At 45.6% G+C, this 24672-nt stretch overlaps 1 long non-coding RNA gene across 1 annotated transcript; it reads left to right on the top strand.

The window, feature by feature from the left end:
• The first annotated feature begins 11276 nt into the window (after window positions 1–11276).
• On the top strand, window positions 11277–20141 carry LOC115464958. The gene is made up of 3 exons (XR_003941296.1): window positions 11277–11288; window positions 13026–13027; window positions 20051–20141. It is a non-coding gene; the product is annotated as an uncharacterized LOC115464958 (long non-coding RNA).
• Window positions 20142–24672: the final 4531 nt, after the last annotated feature.

Genomic DNA, 24672 nt, shown 5'->3' with positions numbered 1-24672 from the left:
CGCTCCACATACCAATTTAAAATAGGGAGATCATTTGTTCTTAACAATGACTCGAGAAGTAGGAGACATGTGTGAAAGGGAACGGTCGATATGTCTAAATCTAATTTTGGACGTTTTGCCAAAAATCAAATGGCAAACTTGGGAGCCCTTTTACTAAGCCGTGTAGGTGCCTACGTGCACCCAACGTGCATCAATTTGGAGTTACCACCCAGCTACCATATGGCAAATTCATTTTTGATGCATGTCTGCTCTGCATGCCAGAAAATATATTTTCTTTTCTGGCGTGTGGTGAAAATCGGGCAGTAACTCCGACTTGACATGCATAGGAGGTGTTGATGCCCCTACAAGTCGTTGGTGAGGCCCCACCTGGAGTATTGTGTTCAGTTTTGGAGGCCGTATCTTGCTAAGGATGTAAAAAGAATTGAAGCAGTGCAAAGAAAAGCTACAAAAATGGTATGGGATTTGCGTTACAAGACATATGAGGAGAGACTTGCTGACCTGAACATGTATACCCTGGAGGAAAGGAGAAACAGGGGTGATATGATACAGACGTTCAAATATTTGAAAGGTATTAATCCGCAAACGAGCCTGCTCCAGAGATGGGAAGGCGGTAGAAGTAGAGGACATGAAATGAGGTTGAAGGGGGGCAGACTAAAGAAAAATGTCAGGAAGTATTTTTTCACGGAGAGAGTGGTGGATACTTGGAATGCCCTCCCGCGGGAGGTGGTGGAGATGAAAAAGGTAACGGAGTTCAAAAATGCATGGGATAAACATAAAGGAATCCTGTTCAGAAGGAATGGATCCTCAGAAGCTTAGCAGAGTTTGGGAGGCAGAGCCCGTGGTGGGAGGCGGGGCTGGTGGTTGGGAGGCAGGGCTAGTACTGGGCAGACTTCTACGGTCTGTGCCCTGAAAATGGTAGATACAAATCAAGGTCAGGTATACATATAAAGTAGCCATATGAGTTTATCTTGTTGGGCAGACTGGATGGACCGTGCAGGTCTTTTTCTGTTGTCCATTTTTGACACAATTTTTTTAAAGGCCTTTCACAACAAGGTTCAAAAGATAAACCTTGCTTTCTCTACCTCACCACCTCTCCCTCCACTAGTCCATTCCCCTCTCTCTCCTTCCCCTCATTCCCTTTCCTCCTTTCCTGAAGTTACTATTGAGGAAACTACACTTCTCATTTCTTCCTCAAAATGTACCACCTGTTCCTCTGATCCCATTCCCACCCACCTTCTTAATGCCATCTCACCTGCTCTTATTCCTTTTATCTGTCACATTCTCAACCTCTCACTTTCCACTGCGACTGTCCCTGCTGCCTTTAAACATGCTGTGGTCACACCTCTCCTTAAGAAGCCTTCACTCGACCCTACTTGTCCCTCTAATTACCGACCCATCTCCCTCCTTCCTTTTCTCTCCAAATTACTTGAGCGTGCTGTTCACCGCCGCTGCCTTGATTTTCTCTCCTCACATGCTATTCTTGACCCACTACAATCTGGTTTTCACCCTCTCCACTCAACCGAAACTGCGCTTACTAAAGTCTCCAATGACCTATTACTGGCTAAATCCAGAGGTCAATATTCCATCCTCATTCTTCTTGATCTTTCTGCTGCTTTTGACACTGTCGATCACAGCATACTTCTCGATACCCTGTCCTCACTTGGATTCCAGGGCTCTGTCCTTTCCTGGTTCTCTTCCTACCTCACCCTCCGCACCTTTAGTGTTCACTCTGGTGGATCCTCCTCTACTTCTATCCCTCTGCCTGTCGGCGTACCTCAGGGTTCTGTTCTTGGTCCCCTCCTCTTTTCTATCTACACCTCTTCCCTTGGTTCATTAATCTCATCCCATGGCTTTTCCTACCATCTCTATGCTGATGACTCCCAAATCTACCTTTCTACCCCTGATATCTCACCTTGCATCCAAACCAAAGTTTCAGTGTGCTTGTCTGACATTGCTGTCTGGATGTCTCAACGCCACCTGAAATTAAATATGACCAAAACCGAGCTTCTCATTTTCCCCCCCAAACCCACCTCCCTGCTCCCCCCGTTTTCTATTTCTGTTGATGGCTCTCTCATTCTCCCTGTCTCCTCAGCTCGAAACCTTGGGGTCATCTTTGACTCTTCTCTCTCCTTCTCTGCTCATATCCAGCAGATTGCCAAGACTTGTCGTTTCTTTCTTTACAACATCCGTCAAATCCGCCCCATTCTTTCCGAGCACTCTACCAAAACCCTCATCCACACCCTTGTCACCTCTCGTTTAGACTACTGCAATCTGCTTCTTGCTGGCCTCCCACTTAGTCACCTCTCCCCTCTCCAGTCGGTTCAAAACTCTGCTGCCCGTCTTGTCTTCCGCCAGGGTCGCTTTACTCATACTACCCCTCTCCTCAAGACCCTTCACTGGCTCCCTATCCGTTTTCGCATCCTGTTCAAACTTCTTCTACTAACCTATAAATGTACTCACTCTGCTGCTCCCAATATCTCTCCACACTCATCCTTCCCTACACCCTTCCCGTGCACTCCGCTCCATGGATAAATCCTTCTTATCTGTTCCCTTCTCCACTACTGCCAACTCCAGACTTCGCGCCTTCTGTCTCGCTGCACCCTACGCCTGGAATAAACTTCCTGAGCCCCTACGTCTTGCCCCATCCTTGGCCACCTTTAAATCTAGACTGAAAGCCCACCTCTTTAACATTGCTTTTGACTCGTAACCACTTGTAACCACTCGCCTCCACCTACCCTCCTCTCTTCCTTCCCGTTCGCATTAATTGATTTGATTTGCTTACTTTATTTATTTTTTGTCTATTAGATTGTAAGCTCTTTGAGCAGGGACTGTCTTTCTTCTATGTTTGTGCAGCGCTGCGTACGCCTTGTAGTGCTATAGAAATGCTAAATAGTAGTAGTAGTAGTAAAGGCCTTTTTTACAGGTGCGCTGAAAAACTCTGCGCGTGTCCACAACACGTGCCTACCGCAGCCCATTTTCAGCGCACCTTAGTAAAAGAACCCCGTAGCAATCTTTGATCCAGAAAAACGTCAGTCTTTTGGTTTCGAACATGGTCATTTCATAGATGTTTTGTGCTCAGTGCATTTTTCTTTTGTGACCATTTTCTTTAGTGTTTAACACACGCCTATTTTTAACGTGCACTAAAAAAGCCAGCGTGCCTTAGTGAAAGACCCCCCCTTAGTAGACTGGCCACACAGACATCCCAGCAGAGCAGTGGGGCACCCTAGGGGGTGCTGCATTGGACAACATAAGAGTTCCCAAGTACACATCTCACCGTTACCCCCTTATGTTGTATGAAGTGGGCACCTATATGTGGGTACAGTGGGTTTCTGGTGAGTTTTGGAGGGCTCATAGTTTTGTCTACAAGTAGGGGGAGGTAGGAGCCTGGGTCCACCTGTCTGCAGTGCACTGCACCCACCACTAGACTACTCCAGGGACCTGCATGCTGTTCTAATGGACCTGAGTATAACATCTAAGGCTGGCAAGTAATGTTTTTCATCACATTTTTGGGTGGTGGAAGTGGGTTAGTGACCACTGTGGGACGAAAACCTTGCTAGCGCCCGTTTCATTTGCTCTGAAATGGGCTTCTTTTACTAGTGTAAAATACATGATCATGTTCTTTCTTTCCTTACATTCCAACTACTGGATATGCTGTGGAAGCCCACTCCAGCCTAGCCATCTTGTCATTTGCAGGACACAGACCATACAAGTCTGCCCAGCACCAGCCCTATTTCATCACAGCCGGAGTCACCATCTAAGCATCCAAACACATGTAGCCATTTAAGGGTTTTTTTTTTTAAATACCATCCATTTTCTAATTAAAGATCCTCTGTGTTCATCTCACACCGTTTTGAATTCCATCACCATTTTTGTATCTATCACCTCTCTCCGGAGGGCATCCCAGGCTTTGATCACCCACTGTGAAAAAGAATTTCCTGACATTACTCCTAAGTCTACCACCCTGCAACCCCAACTCATGTCTTCTAGTTTTACCATTTCCTTTTCTCTAGAAAAGATTTGTTTCTATATTAATACCTTTCAAGTATTTAAATGTCTGTATCATATCTCCCCTGTCTCTTCTTTCATTTTGGGGGTATCAGACAAGCTCCCACCCACCAATTGTGGAGTGGAGGAGTAGCCTAGTGGTTAGTGCAGTGGACTTTGATCCTGGGGAACTAAGTTCAATTCCCACTGCAGCTCCTTGTGACTCTGGGCAAGTCACTTAACCCTCCATTGCCCCTGGTACAAAATAAGTACCTGGATATATGTAAACCGCTTTGAATGTAGATGCAAAAACCTCAGAAAGGCGGTATATCAAGTCCCATTTCCCTTTCCCTATTTGAGATTCTACATGGAATGTTGCTACTATTGGAGATTTTAGATGGAATGTTGCTACTATTTGAGATTCTGTTGCTACTGTTTGAGATTCTACATGGAATGTTGCTATTCCACTAGCAACATTCCATGTAGAAGCCTGCCCTTGCAGATCAGCAACGCAGCCGCACAGGCTTCTGTTTCTGTGAGTCTGTCCTCACAGAAACAGAAGCCTGCGCGGCCGCATTGCTGATCTGCAAGGGCAGGCTTCTACATAGAATGTTGCTAGTGGAGGAGTAGCTTAGTGGTTAGTGCAGTGAATTTTGATCCCGGGGAACTGAGTTTAATTCCCACTGCAGCTCCTTGTGACTCTGGGCAAGTCACTTAACCCTCCATTGGCCCTGGTACAAAATAAGTACCTGAATATATGTAAACCGCTTTGAATGTAGTTGCAAAAACCTCAGAAAGGTGGTATATCAAGTCCCATTCCCTTTCTAGGGTCTGTGCCCTGAAAAAGATCAAATCAAACTCAGGTATACATATAAAGTATCACATACCATGTAAAAGGAGTTTATCTTGTTGGGCAGACTGGATGGACTGTACAGGTCTTTATCTGCTGTCATCTTGTTGGGCAGACTGGATGGACTGTATGGGTCTTTATCTGCCGTCATTTACTATGTTACTCTTTGGGGTTCTACATGGAATGTTGCTACTAATTGGGATTCCGGAACCTTCAGAACCTTTAGTACAAGAACAGTGCTGGGCAGATTTTGAGTGGAGGAGCAGCCTAGTGGTTAGTGCAGTGGACTTTAATCCTGGGAAACTAAGTTCAATTCCCACTACAGCTCCTTGTGACTCTGGGCAAGTCACTTAACCCTCCATTGCCCCTAGTACAAAATAAGTACCTGAATATATGTAAACCGCTTTGAATGTAGTTGCAAAAACCTCAGAAAGGCAGTATATCAAGTCCCAATTCCCCCTGGAACAATTCACACTTAAGGGAGACGCTTCCCACCCTCCCTAGCCTTTTATTTATTTATTTTTTTAACCAACCGTAGCTTCTTTCTTGTATGGGGTCCCATAAGTCCTGGCAGTGCTTTTTTTTTTTTTTAATGGCATCTAGAACAAGGAAGTTAGAGCAGCAGACGGATGTACACAGAAGACATATAATAACAAAATAACTTTTCATAGGTAGCGTACTAATTTGTTATAAATCATAATCAGTGCGTCATTTTGAGGGACTGAATTAAGTTCAAACCTAGTTTGGGGGGTTTGGGGGGGCATTGCCCCCCCCCCCCCCCCCCAGACGATCTGGGAGAGAAAAGGGAGGGAAATTACTTGCCTTGTGCGTTTTGTATTTTTTGGGTTATGGGTGGGAATTGTCCTAGGTGGGAATTGGTGGGTGGGAACTGTCCAGTTGGGAACTGACCAAGAAACCTGTAGGGTATATGTATTCAGGTCTTCTCATGCGTCTTTTAACGCAAACCCCATCATCTTCCCCTTCCCTTCCCCATGCAGCCGCTGGTAGCCTACCTCCTCCAGCGCCAAGTCAAAGATGCTCTGTGTTGGCACGGGGCCTTCCAGTACAGGATATCCATTATGGATATCCTGAAACCCAGACTGGCTTGGTGTGTCCTGAAGACTGGGATGAAAACAGGAGAATCCGCCAGAACAGAGAATTCGAACGTCCCACGAGAAACCACAAAGACATGAGGAGAATAAACCTTTTTTCCAAGTACACTGTTCCAGTCTTTGGTTTCTGTGGTCAACCTCCTACTCTTTCTCCTCATATCTGACTGGGCTGAAAATTCCTGTTTTCAAGATTTCTCTGTTTATTTTGCAAAAATCTTTGGGGTCGTTCACTACAACCTTATCCAAAGGCTGCTATGAAGTGGCAAAACTAGGAGTGAATGGGCCTCGGAAGAACAAATTAAGATAGGGCACCATGTAACATCATCTCTCCCAAGGTAGTGGAGATGGAGAGGGAGGGGGAGAAGAGGAAACCCTTCAGAGCTCCAAAACACATTACAGACATATATATATATATATATATATATATATATATATATATATATATATATATATATATATATATATATATATATATATATATATATATAATCTGTCACAGTAATACAAATAGAAATTGAAATGCAAGATATCAGAGATGCACATTTCCCAAAGCTTAGATATTACAATTAATAAATTCTGAAAAAAAATTACATTTTTCTACCTTTGTTGTCTGAGCATTGCTTTGGTCTCAGTGTCCCTGTTCTGCTTTTCTCTGTTTTTTCTTAACTCTTTTTCCAGGGTCTCCTGTCCTTTTGACATTTCTTCTCTCTCAATGTCCACCATCCATCTTCCCTCTGTGCTCCTTATGTATCCTGTCCAGTGTATCCCGTGTGTGTCCCTGTCCCTATCCTCCCCCCATGTTCAACATCTGCCCTCTCAGTGTCCCTATCCTCCATCCATATTCAGCAGCTCCTCTAAAACATGGTCACAGAATGGATTGGCTGCACAAAATCAAACACTTTTACCTGTTCCTGACTTGGCCTTTGGTGACAGGGAAGGGTAATGTGGCTATTGGGCTCATTTTCGAAAGAGAAGGGCGCCTATCTTTCAACACAAATCGGGAGATGGGCGTCCGTCTCCCAGGGTCGCCCAAATCGGTATAATTGAAAGCCGATTTTGGGCGTCCTCGGCTGCTTTCCATCGCGGGGACGACCGAAGCTCACGGGGGAGTGTCGGAGGCATAGCAAAGGTAGGACTGGGGTGTGCCTAACACATGGGCGTCCTCGACCGATAATGGAAAAAAGAAGGGCGTCCCTGACGAACACTTGGACGACTTTACCTGGTCCTTTTTTTCTTATGACCAAGCCACAAAAATGTGCCCTAAATGACCAGATGACCACCGGAGGGAATCGGGGATGACCTCCCCTTACAACCCCAGTGGTCACTAACCCCCTCCCAACCTAAAAAAAACTGTAAAAAAATATTTTTTTCAGCCTCTATGCCAGCCTCAAATGTCATACTCAGGCCCATCGCAGCAGTATGCAGGTCCCTGGAGCAGTTTTAGTGGGTGTAGTGCACTTCAGGCAGGCGGACCCAGGCCCGCCCACCCCCCTACCTGTTACACTTGTGGTGGCAAATGTGAGCCCTTCAAAACCCACCAGAAACCCACTATACCCACAAGTAGGTGCCTGTCACATCCCTCACCTCTGTAGCGGGGCCGACACTCCTTCGGCGGCATTGTGCTGGGTCGACGTTCCTCACCTCCGTAGTTGGCCCGACACTCCCTCTCTGGCGCTGTCCGCCGTTTCCACCCATGCTGTAGGTCTCCAGAGCCCTGTCTCGTGGACTGCTCGGGCCGTGGCCCCGCCTCCTTGCTCCGCAGGGATTGGCCTTCCCCCGCTGGCGGGCTCATGCTCTCCTCTCCAGCTGGTCCCTGCTGACATCAGACGCCAGCACTATTTCTGGGAAGCTCTTCCTCTGCTGCATTGCTTCGATTTCTAGTTGACCACTGTGTTTTGCTTGTCTCTCGTCTGCTGCCTGCCTGAAGACCTTGCCTGTACCTGGATTACTCTCTTGTCTGCTGCCTGCCTGAAGACCTTGCTTGTACCTGAGTTACTCTCTCGTCTGCTGCCTGCCTGAAGACCTGGCTTGTACCTAAATTACCTGTCTGCCTGTTGCCGGTCTGTTGGACATTGCCTGCACCTGGACCACTTCTTTCTGCTCTCCTCCAGTGGGTCTCCTCATCGCCCCTCTCATTGGCCTTCCACTTAAGTCCTGTCGGCCGTCTGCACCTGGGGGCTCAACCCCCAGGGAATGGCGGTCACCGCAGATGAACCTCGGGGTTGCTCGGCCGCCAAGCAGAGGCCGGAGACGTATCATCGCATCCATCTATGCTCCACTTGGTACAAGAACTCACAATCCTGATAGTGGCCCCTTCACCCCTAAGGGCTATGGTAGTGGTGTACAGTTGTGGGGAGTAGGTTTTGGGGGGCTCAGCACACAAGGTAAGGGAGCTATACACCTGGGAGCAATTTCTGAAGTCCACTGCAGTGCCCCGTAGGGTGCCCGGTTGGTGTCCTGGTATGTCGGGGGACCAGTGCACTACGAATTCTGGCTCCTCCCATGACCAAAGGGCTTGGATTTGGTCGTTTCTGAGATGGGTGTCCTCGGTTTCCAATATCGCCGAAAATCTGGGACGACAATCACTAAGGTCGACCTAAATTTCACGATTTGGGCGTCCCCGACCATATTATGTTACAAATTGGACTCTTCCCGAAGGAGAAAGGAAACATTCTACTCACCCCTGTACCCAAAGACGCCGCCCTTAAGGTGCCCTGCAGTTCGTCCCTCATATACGTAAATATACAGACTTGATGCCAAGCTCGGCTGTTCCAGGCTGGAGATTATTGCCAGGTCCTTGTTTACATTTTGTAATTTAAAATTGGGAAATTTTTACTCCAATTCCCTATACTCTATCCCTTTTCTCTTTCTACATCTTTATCTTGCAATAAGTTAGACAATTACTGGTACTGGCTGGGATTTCGGTAAAACACCCCATATTGGGACTAATATCTGCCATAAGCAGGTTAACCTTGGTTGGGGTGACAGTAACTAAAATTATAGATTTTGGAATATACACCTGTTTTAAGGTGTCCTCTAGTGAGGTGTTTGATTTTGCGTAACTGGCATATTTGGCCCCCTTGGATATACTTATAGCTGGTGTCGATCAGTTGCTTGGGTTTAATTACTGATCTAGAGTTTAGTCGGGAGGGTGCCTGTCCTAAATCCGGCAGGGTATATCCTGGATTTCTGAGTCTAGGACACTTAGGAACGTTAACTGGGGGTGTGTATAGGTCAATGATGCGTTTATGGGGCTCTTGACTATGTATAATCCCTATTTTTCTGACTTTTTTTCTTTAATACTTTCATTAATTTCAACGCTTATATTGGGTTGTGAGCAAATGTTAGTTCTCTGTCTCTCCAAATTATGGGGATTCCTTTGCCATCCATTTTTGTGAGTAGTTAAATCTTGTACAAGTACTTTGATGGTGGAGTGAGTTCTTATCTCTTTGGACAGACTACATAAGGTCTAGACATTAAAAGTTATTTGAGTTATGAAAGATACGTAAGAGTTACTGGATTTATTACTGAAGATACATAAGAGGTTTTTTTTTTTGGAGTTATTACAGAAGATACATAAGATGTTTGATATAGTGTAGAAATAGTTAGATTGAGTTCAGGGACTGATGCTCTGCGAGGCTTCCACTTGCTGAGGGGCAAATTCTTGTGTTGTCCGTTTGGTAGGTGACAGTGCCTAGTTAGGGATTATTTGAGGTTTAGATACAGTTAGGGTACTAACACAAACATAGTTTTAGGGACATGTAAACTTGGATATAGCTTAGGTACTAACCCAGATTTCGTCATAGATAATGTAGGAAATTTAGCGAGCATGGTTAGAGTAGTTAGGGAATGACGAAACAGACATTTGAGTCCTTTAGCATAGATTTTGCGCGGTGCGGTGTCCCCCGCCTTATATCTATCTGTCTACCCAGCGCAAGGGTAACACAGTAGTGGGGGTGTGCCGTTAAGGTATCACCCAACGAGACGTAGGAGTGACCTTTCGGATTTCCTCCGTGCATCTGTAGTTCATTGTCACGTTAGTTGTGAGAATCTACGGATTTGGTGATTTTTAGTTGTATTCATAGTCGGATTTCTATTGGCAATTGTATATTCGGATTTTTTTTTGTGGAGATAATAGTAACAGATAGTAGTGATATAAGTGTTTTATAAGACTAGATTTGCCAATATTATTTGACACAACCCAGATATCAGTGTTCTACCATACCAAAGTTCTGGTACCCAATTCATTATGCTGCCTCTTGACAGAGTGATAAATCACTTCCCAGGAGACCACATAAATCTTATAAAGTTTTGCCAAATATGGCATTCCTGGAATAAGTTTCAGCCTGGACTCTCGTGGCCCCGTAAGGGCACCTTTAATACCAAAACTCTGCAAAGGTTATTAAACTTTATTTACACATACACACCCGATTCCACCCGTCATCTCCACTATCAGATCCTCAGTAGATGGCTATCGACTATTACTGATTACGTGATCCCAGACACTGTCGATCTGACATCGTTATTGATACCTGGTGAGGTGAATCTTAATCCACGACCTAGTAGACGGCCCCCTGCAAGAGGCGATTCACCCATTCCACATAAATTCAATGCTCCTAGAGCTAACAATCAGTGCCGGGACTGTCGCTCTCAGCCTACTCCCAGCTACCGAGCTAAAGTACAGTGCAACCTTTGTTTCCAATTGGGACATTGCGCCATGGAATGTCCATGCTGGCACTTTGCTTATAGTCAAAACCGTCAACCTCCTTCAGACTCCCCATCGCTACATGTCTCGCGGTTACAGATACGACAGCCACAGAGAGACCGCAGGCGACCGAGTAACCTCCCCTCGTTAGATAACCCACATCGTGGCCGCCGATCTCAACCTGAAAAAGGCCCACCCATCGCTAATAGACAACCTAGACCATTCTGGCCCTAGTCCTGATTGCTATGCCAATGTCCAGTGTTATCGCTGCCAGCAATATGGCCATTATGCCGTTCAGTGTTCTCAACCACGACGGCATCTGCCCCGAGCTCAAGTTCGGGCAATGCGGCTGTTACGCAGCCGTCTGTCCACGACCACGACTAAACGTACCTAGAAAACACAGAAAAAAAAACACAGATTCACCAATCACATCGACCATTCTGCATCACAGTGTCTACTACCCGTTCAACGCTAGCCCAGGAATCAAAATCGCCCACCCCACCCGTCCATACTGACTGACGTAATCCGAACCCGATTTGATTTTGTTGCCCTCTACATTATACTCAGCTCCTCCTTTAGTATCCAGAAACCATTTCTCTGTATATATATTGGTGTGATGTTTCTGTTTCTATTACAGGTAACATGTTTTTATTTTATATGTCTCCTGGTTTAATTGCATGTGTATATTTATGGTACCATACAAATGACCTAACTGAGTCAGCAAGGTAATTATTTGTTTCGAAACATACCTTCCCTGGGGAGTTCTTATCAACTGCAGGGATGAGCGATCCCCAGAGGATGTTCATTTTATGTTTTTTTATATAAACCTTAACTGACTTATTTATGCCATTTTACTTTATAAAAGCTGTGTATTGCACATTTTTAAAATGTTTTCTGCTTTAACTGTTACGCTGTTTAAATTGATGTGACATTCACTTCTTTAGTTTTTTCATGAATATAAAGCCTTCATTTTTGAAATCTCTCTATGATATGTGTGACATCTGAGAGCTTTTCATTATTTCCTTGTCTAAGAAAGAAGAAATATTTAATAGCCATTATCCATTCTATGGAATAAATGCGAGAAATGTTCCCTTGAACTGGCCATTTGGGGGAGCATTTTGCGCTGATCATAGATTTTATAGTATTCTTGGACTGGGAATTGGTGAAGCTTTCAGACATAAATTAGGAAAATTATACACTCCACTTTCTGATTCCTTTCTATTCAAAACAGCAACTATTACTCTTTTTATCTCTCTGTCTTTCACTGTGAGTGATTATGAGAAGAACTGGTGTACATTATTTGTGTGCAGCGGTCCTGGAATTTATGCTTTGTGTATTTAACTAACACCTGGCTTCAACTAACTCTTACCACGTGGTGGCTTTGTCTTAAAGCGATATGCTTCTCCCTACTTCTTTGACTGATTGAAAAGGGTTACTTAAACTCTATGTGAAGGTCAATCAAGTGGCTGCACTTTTTAATGTTTTTTCTTCCATTTGTCTTTTTCGAGGAACCTTTTTCTTGCATTGCCGTCTGAATACGCCTTGATGCAATTCAGATGTATCATATTTGGTTTTATCTTTATTTTTATTTTTATTTTTATTTTTTATTAAGCCTATCTTACACCCTTCAGGGTGCTTTTTTAATTTGTTCAATTTTTTTTAATTTTTTTAATTTTTTTCATTCTCGATGCTTTGTTTTTTTTACCAAGCCTCTTTCCTGGCCCCCATTTATACCCACAACCCACCTCCTAGCATTATGACTTCATTCAATAAATTAACCACATAAATTGCACTACTGGTCTGTTTAAGTTTTGCCTTTCCCCAGATGGATACAGGAATTCCGTTGACGTCCCTCACCGAGGAGACGACTGCTAGCAAAGAAGAGCTACCCGATAATGTATCTGATCTGAAGGCTATGTTGCAGCAAAGAATCGCTAAATTAAAAGACAGATGCACAGACCCCAACATTACCTGGTGTGAGAAACGAGACCTTATTCAGCGTGAGTTTCGACAGATGCATCAATTGGTCCATGAGCAAAAGAGATAGGCTCTCCACTTACTGGAGTTACAAAAAGCTTTGAGCTCTACCCTTCCTTCTGAATCATCTAGCTCATAAGTCCTGCTGGCCTCCTGCAGCTGAGGGCTCAACCCTTGGTGAATGGTAGTCATCGTAGGTGAAGATTCCATATCTATTGGCAATAGATTGCAACGCATTGCCCTCCATACATCAATAATTGAACATTTACCATCATCTCTAAATTTTTAATTGTTTTTTTTTTTGTAATCTTCTCTTTTGTTCCATATACTTTACCATTGTTATTTGATCATGTCTTTGTAATAATTACCAATCTGTCTTGCACATTATGCAAGCCAGAAGTGTAGATATATTATGCAAATCCCAATTCCTAGTATTAAGAGGGTTGAAGTTAAAGCTCTGACCCCTACCAATCAGGAGATATAATTTCATATATACTATTGTTGTTTATGTAAATTGGCTTTTCATTATTGAACCCTTCTGGTTTCCCTTTTTGCTTTTGCACTTAATTAGCACTGTTTTCTCCATGTTTACCTTGTCTTTCATGCCTATTCAATTCACACTGATTATGCCCACTAAGATATAGCTATGTGTCATTCAGGCATACAGTTATTTTGCTTATTCCTTTGCCAGCCTCTGGCTCTTGATGAACTGTTTATGATGCTGCATGCCCAGAATAAAGACATGGAAAGATCCAAGTTTGTACACCATAAGTATGTCTTCAAGATCTATCCAGGCCCAAATGATGTTAGATCCCCCAAGGCAATAATCTTTACACCTTGCAAACTGCTGGACCACAAGTCTTGGGTCCATGTGAAAGATACTCAGCCGCAGAACCAGATGTTACCAGCCTAACCATCTCAAGACCGACCACTTCCTTCAGCAGGCCAGCCTGAAAACCCAACCCGTCCAGATTCTTCTGCGCTTCCACCGCCTCAACCATGATCGATGAAAGAGAATTTAAAACTGATACTTAATTTGAGAATTACTGTTGCTGTTTATGGACATTATAGATTCATATTTTGTTTTATTTTCAGTTTAGCAGTAATCCTGTCTAGATATTGAAAAGGTTTTATTTTTATTTTCCTATTATTTCCTTTATTGTTCTTTATTGTTCTAATTGTTTTTCTAAGAGTTTCCCTGTTATTTCGGTTTAGGTAATTTAAAATTGAAGTTGATATTGCTCAGATACAAGGGTAACATCAAACCCTAATACTGGCTAAGATATCATAATGTAGATATAAACTCTGTTAGTATCAACCAGCTATGCAATTGTTTAACTCTGGTGTAGGCTTACTTACGTTGCATGTCTTTCTGTAGGTTTGACTAAGCTCCAAGTGGGGTAATGGATATATAAATTGCTTCCCATACTTCCAGATCATTATGCATATGTCAAGATCCATGCATGACCTTTGGTGATATGAATTTTTCTGGGATTGACCCTTTTTGCTGTATAAGACAACCTCATACCTGCTATCCTCTTTTTAGTGCTCATGATTGGATGCTAATGATGAGTAATAGTAAGGTCCAGGCATTCCAACCTAAAACAGCCTGCAATCTGAGTACTAACTATATATTTGTTGAGCCACCATAACAATGCTTGATCAAAACCACTATTCCTTCCGAGGACCACTGAGATAGATACATTGGATTATCTCCCCATGTACTATGCAACAGATATAATAGAAGTCATAGCAAAACCTGAAAGTATTAGTATGATCCACCTGAAATTGCTATTACCCGTATACCTATACTTCATGGGATTTTGTAAATGAACTCATGGATTAGTCCCATTCATAAAAACATTTCTCACTACAGGTTTGAGTAAGTCTCAAGAGAGATGACATGAGGGTTAAGCCCAAGGGGTTGGGTAATATAAAGGGAATTCCATATGCCCAGAAATATACCACCTACGAATGAAGTTTTCCGTCTGGCATAATATCTGCTAGCAAAACTTCCCCTCTCGTTTGATAGCTTGCCACCTTCTGGAACGGATGGTACCAAGGTACGTTAACCCTGGTGTCACCCTATGGGATAGGGTGAAGAGGGGAATGTTAATATATGGCCTGGCTTTAAGGCTACCACTGGAATAGTGATGGCCAAAGCTATGCAGCCTAAAACAACTGAAAAAGTACTGACTAGGCCAAACAACAAGTAAATGATTTAATATTTGAGAATCTGAAAAAAAGCAGGTCTGAACAATGAGTCCTGCCACAAATTGGTACAATTTTTAAATCAAATACAGCACTTGTAATGAAAGAATGATGGATCAGATGAATAAAATGGAGCTTATAATTTTTGTATAAAATAATACAGAGGTCATACAGAGTTCATAAGATGGTGTGAAAAGTATTGCGACAGGGAGATGTGAAACTGGCATCTCGACCGTGAGATGAGAAAAAGAACTTGTTCCCAAAACATGCTGATAAGACCGCGTGGGAAAGTATCATCTCAGAAATTGAGAGCAAGGTATCTCACCATTTACTTCTATGGAGAGGTTTGTGTATAAAAGAGGGGAGATTTTGCCTTAGTGTCGGAGTCTTCTCTCAGACGGCAGGGCCCTGTGCAGATGAACCCAGAATCTGTTTGATGTCTGTATTTGTACCAACTTGAAGACTTGTCTTTGGGTAAGAAATAAAATGTACCTATCTATCTAAACTTATCTCTGCCTCTATTTTATTGATTCTATCTTCTCTTTACCTTACATTTATTTAGCCTACAAGGCAGATCACATACAAGTGACACTCAGTCTTTGGAGAAACTTAGACAGATTTTTAATAGGTCTTATATGGGAACATAAATGGCCCAGAGTATACCTAGATCCAGAAAGACAGAAAGCAGTAGTTATGGGAATTAGTTTTCAATTACGGCTCCTAATGCCACCCCAGAACAGACCCCCTTGTGATTGGGTGACAATGGAGGTCAGAGAAACTATACAGAACCTGTTATATGAAATAAGTACCTTTAGTCCCCCGTGGGAAAGAGTCAGAAGGAGGTCTACAAGAGGGGGCATTTAAACACCAACTACAGGCCAGTAGCATCCATTCCCTTAATAACCAAACTAACGGAAGGAATGGTAACCAAACAACTCACAAACTATTTAAACAAATTCTCAATACTACACGACTATCAGTCAGGATTCCAGTCTAACCACAGCACAGAAACGGTACTAGTCACTCTCATGAATAAATTTAAACAAATGATTGCAACTGGCAAGAACATACTACTACTACAATTTGATATGTCTAGCGCCTTCAACATGGTTGATCATGGAATACTACTACATATCCTTGAGTACTTCGGAGTTGGAGGCAACGTTCTCAATTGGTTCAAGGGGTTCCTAACCACACGATCATACCAAGTGACATCCAATTTGACTACATCAGCTACATGGATACCTGAATGCGGAGTTCCACAGGGATCCCTCCTATCGCCGACCTTATTCAATTTAATGATGATACCCTTGGCGAAACTACTATCAAACCAAAACCTTAACCCATACATATATGCAGACGACGTAACGATCTACATCCCATTTAAACAAGATTTAAAGGAAATTTCCAATGACATCAACCAAAGCCTACATATCATGCTCACATGGGCGGACGCATTCCAGCTGAAACTCAATGCAGAAAAAACCCAATGCCTAACTCACCTCGCAACATAACATGAACAAATTCACCACCATTAACACATCAAAACTGAATCTTCCAATTTGGGACACCCTAAAAATTCTTGGAGTAACCACTGATCGACACCTAACACTGGAGAGTCATGCGAAAAACACAACCAAGAAGATGTTCCAATCAATGTGGAAATTAAAAAGAGTAAGATCTTTCTTCCCAAGGACCGTCTTCCGCAACCTGGTACAATCATTGGTACTCAGTCATCTAGATTACTGCAATGCACTCTACGCTGGCTGCAAAGAGCAAATAATTAAAAAACTTCAGACAGCTCAGAACACAGCAGCAAGACTCATATTCGGTAAAACAAAATATGAAAGTGCTAAACCCCTGCGAGAAAAGCTACACTGGCTCCCACTTAAAGAACGTATCACATTCAAAATATGCACCCTAGTTCACAAAATCATTCATGGAGACACTCCAGCCTACATGTCAGACCTGATAGACTTACCACCCAGGAATGCTAAAAAATCATCCCGCACATTCCTCAATCTTCACTTCCCCAACTGTAAAGGTCTAAAATACAAACTAACACATGCTTCAACCTTTTCCTACCTGAGCACACAATTCTGGAATGCGCTATCGCGCAACTTAAGAACGATCCATGATCTAACTAACTTCCGCAAACTACTGAAGACCCATCTCTTTAACAAGGCATACAACAAAGATCAACAAATATGAATTACTACTACTACTTAACATTTCTAAAGCGCTACTCGGGTTACGCAGCGCTGTACAGTTTTACAAATAAGGATAGTCCCTGCTCAAAGGAGCTTACAATCTAAAGGACGAAATGTCAAGTTGGGGCAGTCTAGATTACTTGTATAGAGGTATAATGGTTAGGTGCCGAATGCGACATTGAAGAGGTGGGTTTTGAGTAGGGATTTGAAGATGGGTAGGGAGGGGGCTTGGCATATGGGCTCAGGGAGTTTATTCCAAGCATAGGGAGAGGCGAGGCAGAAAGGGCGGAGCCTGGAGTTGGCGGTGGTGGAGAAGGGTATACATATATCCAGAACTGCCTTACAATATGTGTTTGTTAAACTACTATCATGTTTTATCATTATCATGTTACCCAAAATCCTTCTGTTATATTAAATGTATATTTTCTTATATATTTCCACAATTCATGATGTATTGTAAGCCACATTGAGCCTGCAAAGAGGTGGAAAAATGTGAGATACAAATGCAACAAATACAAAAAAAATTATCGAAACGAAAGATGGACACCCATCTAGTTTCGATAATACAGGTTTCCCCGCCCCTTCGCCGGGACGTCCTGCGAGGACATCCTCAGGAAAACTTGGGCGCCCCTTTCGATTATGCCCCTCTTGTTGGCCCCCTGTCAGTTTGCTGCCTGTAGTCATAGGAAGGAGCCTCTGACCTGGCAGGATTGACTCGGTGACTCCCGGCTTTTAACTCCATTACAGAGGGCAGGACCAAGGAATATTTTAGAATTTCTTTGAGCATCCTGTCCTGATCCTCCACTGTGTTTCTGCCTCTTGCAGGAGAAGGACAGCAGAGGAGGTGCGTACATTGTGAAGGCACCTTTCAGGGGATGCCGTGTCTCGAGACCACAATTACCTGTAACCCTGGTGAGGTCTGTGCCACCATTACAGGGAAAGTCGGTGAGTATCATAACTTCTCCTTCCTTGCTGTGTTGCCTTCCCCTCTTCCTTCTAGATCTCATTAAGAGCCATTACACCCAGCCTTCCTCCATTCTGTGTTTTATCTGTACAGCTTCTAAGATATTTCTGATTTGTTCTCTTGACCACTTAGGTCTCCCATAGCTAAGAGAACTGGATCAAATCAAATCAATTCTTGTATACCGCTAATATCCCCTTTCCAGGGTTCAGTGCTGTTTACATTCTAGGTGAGACAAAAGCCAATAATGTTAGTGTGAGGTATGAGAACAATTAGAGACCATTGGTGTAATGCACGATGTAGTTCTTTAGGGGTCCTTTTACTAAGGTGCTCTGAAAAATGACCTGCGGTAGTGTAGACGCATGTTTTGGGCACACGCAGAATCATTTTTCAGCGCACCTGCAAAAAAAAATGCCTTTTAAAAATTTTTGACGAAAATGGACGTGCAGCAAAATAAAAAAATTGCCGTGTGTCCATTTTGGGTCTGAGACCTTACCGCCAGCCATTGACCTAGCGGCAAAGTCTCACGCGGTAACCGGGAGGTAATGACCTATGCGCGCCAAATGTCACTTGGTGCACATAGCGGACGTGCGCCAAAAATGAAATTACCGCAAGGGCCATGCAGTAGCCATGTGGTAATTCCATTTTGGCACGCGTTGGGTGAGTGTAGACGCTTATGCGGCTTAGTAAAAGGATCCCTTAGTTAGCTATTTTGTTTAAAAAAAGAGAAACACTGAGCTTCTGAAGCCATTGCAGTAGGACTTTAAAAAAAAAATCTGTAACACCACCAGGAGACCAACTGTTTAAAATTCTTCTTCCGTCAGGCTCAACTAGTGTCACCACTAAAAGGAACTGTGTGGACCGTAGCAAGTGCAGATTAAATTGAAACAGGCTAAGTGAATCAGAAGACAAAAGGCAAGTTGGTTCCAAAAACAATGCAACAATGCTAGCAATGAACAGCACTGAGTTGTCTCAGGATACTGTTCGCCATATTTTCAAAGCACTTTGGGAGGCTAAGTTCCATAGGTTTCTATGGAACTTTGGGAGGCTAAGTGCTTTGAAAATATGCCTCTGTGTGTCATAAATCATCTGACACTTACATTTATACTTCCCTGTTGGGCCTGCGCACTAGGCCCCTTATACATCACAGTGGACATGCGCAGTGAACATTTGTAGTTCTTACAGTATACACTTGTAGTTCACAGTACACACACGTCATAATACTGAAATGATACTGGCAAGGAAAACGAAACTTAGCATCTTCTTCTACACACACAATGCTCTCCTTTCTAGCACAGGAGATAAGATTCGTTAGGCTCAGAGATGCAGGGTGGGGGTGTCTACACCCTCCAAGGTCATCTATTCATATGACGCCTACGTGCAAGCTGGTCTTGTGTAAGCCTTGCCACTACTGTTACAAGCTGTATATCTAATGGCCCTGCATTCTGTCTTACATTAGTAAACAGCAAACTGGGTAAGGCACAATACAATGTCCAGTACATTCATAAAGTATGCCCAAAAAGGCAAAAGCAGAGGTAGTATGCATAAGTATAAGTCCAGTATCATTTCAGTATTATGACGTGTGTGTACTGTGAACTACAAGTGTATACTGTAAGAACTACAAATGTTCACTGCGCATGTCCACTGTGATGTATAAGGGGCCTAGTGCGCATGCCCAACAGGGAAGTATAAATGTAAGTGTCAGATGATTTATGACACACAGTATCCTGAGACAACTCAGTGCTGTTCATTGCTAGCAATAAAGTTGCATTGTTTTTGGAACCAACTTGCCTTTTGTCTTCTGATTCACTTAGCCTGTTTCATTGGCGAGCCAGCCAGGAGTGTTTACAAAAGGGAAATCGGATTATATTCTTTCCCCTCCCCCATTGCGGTCAGGTCGGGTCATCGATCCCCTCCCGAGAAGGTGGTGAGTGGCCACCGCTGATTTCAGCGTCCATCTCCCGGAGGAGGGCCGATCAATTCCGCCTGACTGGAAAGGGGTTGTGTGGTTCCGGCAAGGCACCTTTTCTGACTCCGGAGAGAAGCGCACCGACGGCGCAGCCTGCAACGACGACGACGGACAGGCGAGTATACTCAGCGTAGTGACCGGCCCAGTAAGGACCGAAGAAGAGGCGTGATCACCCTCTTTTAGCCAGTGACTAATACGGACTAGGTCCCGAAACTCACTAGGCTTGGGCGAAGAAACCGAACGGGAGGGTTTCTTGTGGCGTATGAAAGTGTGTGAGTGGGCTTGCATTTCCGGACCGGGCGACCGTGTTCCGGTCAGGCCGAGTGTTGACCCTTCTGTGTCCGGTGGAAAGAGACCCCTTACTCCTCCACCATCCCTTTCCCCCTTTGTCTGTGGTCTCTCCTTTGGCACTCAGGTTAGGATGGGCGGGGGTGGTTCCACACCTCTAGACTTAATGACGGAACACTTTAGCGAAATGTTCGACCGAGATAAATGTAGTAGGGCCGGGATGATACAGCGATGTCAATTTATGTGGCCAGGGTTGGGGATTGCGGAATGGCCTCCGGATGGGTCATTTGAGTATGAGAAGGTGGCAGCGGTTATGGACATCGTTATAGTTGAGGGGAACCCAGGCTGTCCTGAGGACATACCGTATATAGAAGCGTGGTGAATGTAGTCCGGAACCCGCCGGACTGGGCCCAACGTAAAGTAGAAAAAGCTGCCCTTATGGTGGTGAACCAGAGAAAGGGCCGGAAAACTAAACTTAAAGCCCTGCAGACCCATGCCTTCACTCTCCAAACCCCGGCAACCGCTGCCGTTCAGAAGGCTGCAGGGACCGCCCCCATAAGGCCGACAGCCCCTAGCATTGAAGCCACAGAGACCACGCCCCGTGCTACTATTGCTAGGACAGAGACCACGCCCCGTACTACCAACACACTTCCTAGAATGAAACCCCCGAAGGAAACCCGAGGGAAAGTTCAGGGTTTGCCCGAAAAGGTGCCTCTGAAGGCCCCGATACTTGCTATGACGGAGGCGTACGAAGACGATATTGCGCCACCTCCATACGCCCCCATATACCCCGACTTCGCGGGCCTGGCAGAGGGCCCGGATAACGCCGAGGCTTCCGAGTCAGAATCGGATGCCGGAGAGACTTCCCGACCAGGCTCACCTGAGTCAACTGGCCCCGCAACCTCACGGAAGAGCAAAAGGGTTGTGAAGAAATCACTCGGTTTCCCCAATCGAGTCCGCAAAATACCCTCCCTTCCAGCCGCAGGGCGGGGATTACTAACCTATACCCAGTCCGACTATCTACCACCTTTACCCCTAACCCGGCAGAAGAAGGGGGCCAGCCCATTGAGTCGACCGTCTACAGCCACGTTCCCTTCTCCAGTGCCGACTTGTACAACTGGAAATTGCATGGGCTCTCGTACGACCAGAAACCTGAACAGCTGGTAGAATTGGTGGAAGGCATCATATATAGTTATAATCCGACATGGGGTGACCTTAGGCAATTGAGCGCCCACATTCTAACCACTGAAGAACGCCGCCTCTTACAACAGAATATGGAACAAGCTGTCCGGGATGCGAACCCAGGCCATGCCAACATACAGAACCTCATAGAAGCGGAGGCGCCCACCGCTGCCCCTGCGTGGGATTATCGAACCGCCGAGGATCAAACCGTTATCCGCCGGTATCAGCAGGCGTACCTGGCAGCCCTTAAAAAGGGGAAACAGAAGGTTACCAATATGGGAAAAATCCACAGCGTAGTCCAACTGAAGGACGAAAGCCCAGGGGACTTTCTTGAACGGCTTATGGAGGCATTTAGAAGGCATAGTCCAATAAACCCCGAAGATCCCAAGAACCTCCCAACAGTGGTTATGAGTTTTGTCAGTCAGTCAGCCCCGGATATACGAAGAAAGCTACAGAGAACGGAGGGGTTTGAAGGGATGAGTATCAGCCAACTGAAAGCTATAGCTGATCGCGTATTCGGATACCGCGACCAAGAGGAGAAGACGGAAGCCCGGAAGGAGTCGACCAGGCGGATGCGGGAGAAGGCAGATGTGTTGGCCACGGGACCTGGTACTGGAAGAACGCCTGGGGTCTAGACCACGGGGCAGAGGCAGGGGCCGAAGGGGAAGAGGAACACGGTCCCCCATAGGATGTAACCAGTGCGCAAACTGTCGAGAAGAAGGGCACTGGTGGGCTGACTGCCCGGAGAAGCCACGAGACCAGACGAGAGAGGTGGAGAACGACGACCGCCCAAGAGGTCCCAGAAGAGGCCGAGGCCGAGGCCGAGGCCGAGGACGTGATGAACAACAGGAATGGCAGATGGCCCTTGACGCCACCCGGGACCATACTGCATGAAGGGACCGGGAGGGCAGAGTCCCCACTGACCCTCTGGTGGAGATCCGGGTGGGGACGCAATTAATGAAGGCCTTACTAGACACTGGGGGCCCAGCGATCTGTTATCACCACTGCCATAGCCCCGGCCACGAAGAAACCATACCGATTGTGGGGGCCTCCGGGAAGTCACTCACAGCTCCCCCTCCTCAAGGAACGCCAAGTCCAGATCGGAGGGACGATGGTGTCTCATCAGTTCATACATATCCCCGGATGCCCAGTCCCCTTGATTGGCCGAGACCTACTTTGCAAGCTCCAGGCCACCTTGAAGTTCAAGACTACGGGTGAAGTGGAAGCTCACTTTGAAGACCGACCAGTGACGCTTGTCTGCCCTGTGAGGGAAGAATGGAGACTACACGCCCCCCCAATTGCAGGCCCCGATGACTGCCGTTACGGCCAGGATACCCCTTTTGCTCAACAGAGGCGAGCCCTAATGGATGAGGTGCCTAACGTATGGGCAGAAGTGAACCCCGGCGGACTGGCCGTTAACGCTATTCCCATCTGCATTGAACTTAAGCCAAATGCTCAAGTCGTCAACCAAGGACAATACCACATCCCTTATGCAGCCCGGCATAGTATGCAAACTCACCTACAGAAACTCCTCCGACAAGGGGTCCTCAAACCGATCAGATCTGCTTGGAACACCCCACTGTTGCCCGTTAAGAAGCCAGGGACATCAGAATACAGACCTGTCCAGGACCTGAGGAAAGTCAATAACCAGGTAGCCGACATAGTTGCCCTTGTACCGAACCCCTACTCCATTCTAGCCCAAGTGCCAGCCCAGACCAAGTGATATAGTGTCATTGATCTGAAGGACGCCTTCTTCTCCATCCCTCTTGCTGTCGACAGCCAGAAGCTGTTTGCTTTCACGTGGGAGGATCTACAGACTGGGATTAAGCAGCAATTCACATGGACCCGGCTTCCCCAGGGATTCAAGAACTCGCCCACCCTCTTTGGTGATCAACTTGCCAGGACTTGAAGATGTACCAGGACGAGTGCGGGCCGGTCGTTCAATACGTGGACGACCTATTGGTGGCCCGTGAACGTACACGGACTGTGCAGAAGCTACCCTTTACCTCTTGAAAACTCTGGAAGCTCAGGGGTACCCAGCTAGCCGGAAAAAAGGCCCAAATATGTGAGATCGAAGTCGAGTACCTGGGGTTTCGCCTCCGAGAAGGAACCCGAAGGCTCGGTACCCCCGAACTCAAGCCATTCGCAATCAACCCACTCCTGCAAATAAGAAGGAATTGCGGGCATTACTAGGAGCAGCTGGATACTGTCGAATCTGGATCATTTAACTTCGCTGTTCTAACCCAAGACTTGTACGCCAAACTGAAAGGACCTGAACTCGAGGGCCAAAACCTCCAGTGGGGGAAACACGAACTGAAAGCCCTTCAGGACCTCAAGGAGGCCCTTGTGGCCCCACCAGCGCTCGGATTGCCGGATGTGACCCAAGCCGTTCCACTTGTTCATCGACGAAAAGAAGGGATTGGCACTTGGAGTCCTTACCCAATTGGTCGGCACCTGGCAATGCCCGGTCGCATATCTCTCAAAGGGCATAGACAACGTGGCACGAGGATGGCCGGGGTGTCTCCGAAGCATTGCGGCGGCCTGTCTATTGATACACGAGGCCAATAAACTCACGTTTGGCCAAACACTCTTTGTAACTACCCCCCACACCATCCGTGGCCTGCTCGAAAGCCATGGACCCAAGTGGATGACCAACTCCCGATTGGTTAAATACCAGGCCCTCCTATGCGAAAATCCGGAGGTACGGATCCTGGACACAACTAACCTCAATCCCGCGACTCTCCTCCCGGCCCCTGAACCGCCACTCCATGACTGTGAAGAGGTAATGGCTACTGTGTATTCTAGCAGACCTGATCTAAAGGATCAGCCCTGGCAAGGGGGTATCATCTTGTTCACCGACGGAAGCAGCCAAGTGATAGAGGGAACTCGAAGAGCTGGCTATGCTGTTGTGTCTGAAGACCATGTCATCGAGGCTATGGCTCTGCCGCCCGGAACATCAGCCCAGAAAGCGGAACTGATTGCCCTCACCAGAGCCCTCCTGTGGGCTGAAGGAAAAGTTGTTAACATCTATACCGACTCCAAATACGCCTTCCTCACTCTCCAGGTGCACGGGGCCTTATACAAAGAGAGAGGATACCTAACTGCTGAAGGAAAGGGCCTCGCAAACGCCACTGAGATTGCCAACTACTCGAGTCAGTATGGAAGCCAAAGAAGGTAGCCGTGATGCATTGCAGGGCCCATACCGGCCGGATGGACCCTATCG

The sequence above is a fragment of the Microcaecilia unicolor genome, chromosome 3, assembly GCF_901765095.1.
Source record: "Microcaecilia unicolor chromosome 3, aMicUni1.1, whole genome shotgun sequence".
NCBI lineage: Eukaryota > Metazoa > Chordata > Amphibia > Gymnophiona > Siphonopidae > Microcaecilia > Microcaecilia unicolor.
The sequence above is the reverse complement of the archived record's forward strand: the minus strand, read 5'-3'. Positions and strand labels throughout refer to the sequence as shown.